This window comes from Arachis ipaensis, chromosome B03 (assembly GCF_000816755.2).
Source record: "Arachis ipaensis cultivar K30076 chromosome B03, Araip1.1, whole genome shotgun sequence".
In the NCBI taxonomy this organism is placed as follows: Eukaryota; Viridiplantae; Streptophyta; class Magnoliopsida; order Fabales; family Fabaceae; genus Arachis; species Arachis ipaensis.
In genome coordinates this window covers 135,730,664-135,732,081 of record NC_029787.2, presented here as the reverse complement: position 1 = coordinate 135,732,081, position 1,418 = coordinate 135,730,664, and positions in this window count along the sequence as shown.

The window sequence follows — 1,418 nt, the reverse complement described above, 5'->3', positions numbered from 1 at the left end:
GATAGTTTATCCCATTGACAAAGAAAGAGAACAGACCAAGAGAAGAAGTTCTCCTTTTAACTTGTACGTATATTCAGAGAAAATGACGAATCAATCCTTTACTTTTTGGTTTTCGGATATTTAAATTTTAAAAATTTAAAAATATATTTAAATTTTTAACCTTTTAAAATTTGGACATATTGATCTCTAAGTTTAATTTGTTCAATTTTAAATTTTTTTTTACGTGTGCATTTGTATCAACTAAGTTAGTACAACGAGAAGTCGAGAATCACATTTAATTTTTTTATTAAATCTGACAAACCTAAATGAATATGAGATATATTAATATGTTTAAGTTTTGAAAATATTAAATATTTAAATATATTTTAAAATTTTTAAAATCTTAAATATCTACTGATCAAAAGGTTAAATACCTATTTGTCCTTTTCTCGTATATTTAATTCACTACCATGTTCTTCATTTTCCATTTTGGGATGCCGCTAATACCTAATAATGCCCTAGAGAATTCGCTTTCTTCAGAGCATTATTATGTTAATTAAACTATTCTTATTCTAACAAACTGACAATCATAGACATTACATACACTTTTATACTTTTATTCTTCTTTTTGCACTTTTTGAAGGTTGCACATATTCTAACATTATATTACAATAAAAAAAAAAATACTAGACGGAAAAAATAGTTGTCCTAGTTAAATCTATGAAACTTAGGAACTAGGCTTCATTGCATAAATTGAAGAAGAGAATAAAATCCAATTCCTTTTTCAAATCAATCATTACAAATTAATCACTGGTCATTTATTTTTACAAAATATACATTAAAAATATAAAAAAAATAATACATAAAATATAAATAGATATATAATATTACTATTTTTATTTTTTAATACTCAGAAATTTTATTTCTTTATTCTTTCATTCATTCATTTAGCATATTCACATCATTTTTTACGGAATGGAAACTACTCACATTAAAGTGGCTGCAATTTTATACTCCTATCATCTACATGAATTTCAATTTTTGTAATTAATAGTTGATTGATTTGACTTCTTTTTTATTGCACTGGTTGCAACATGCCAAATTGCCAACATAGCTACAATTTTAGGTTGCCCCAAATTCTGGAGTTTACCTCCTAATTAATAATTACTATTAATAATATTTCACTTCATTGGACCTACCAATTGCAGAGGAAATAGGTATAGTTTGTTCTATTCATGGATTGTGGCAAAGGATGTGTCACCTAAATCGATGGCTATTTTGGAAATGCATGTCAAATCACTTGTTTAAATGGAAATTATTGCATGCATTTCCTTTTCTTATCTTATTTATTAAGTATTCTCCGTTTATTAAACACTAATTAATTTAGCTTTAGCTGGGGAGAAATTCTTACGCCATCATGATGAAAAGTTAAGGTGATA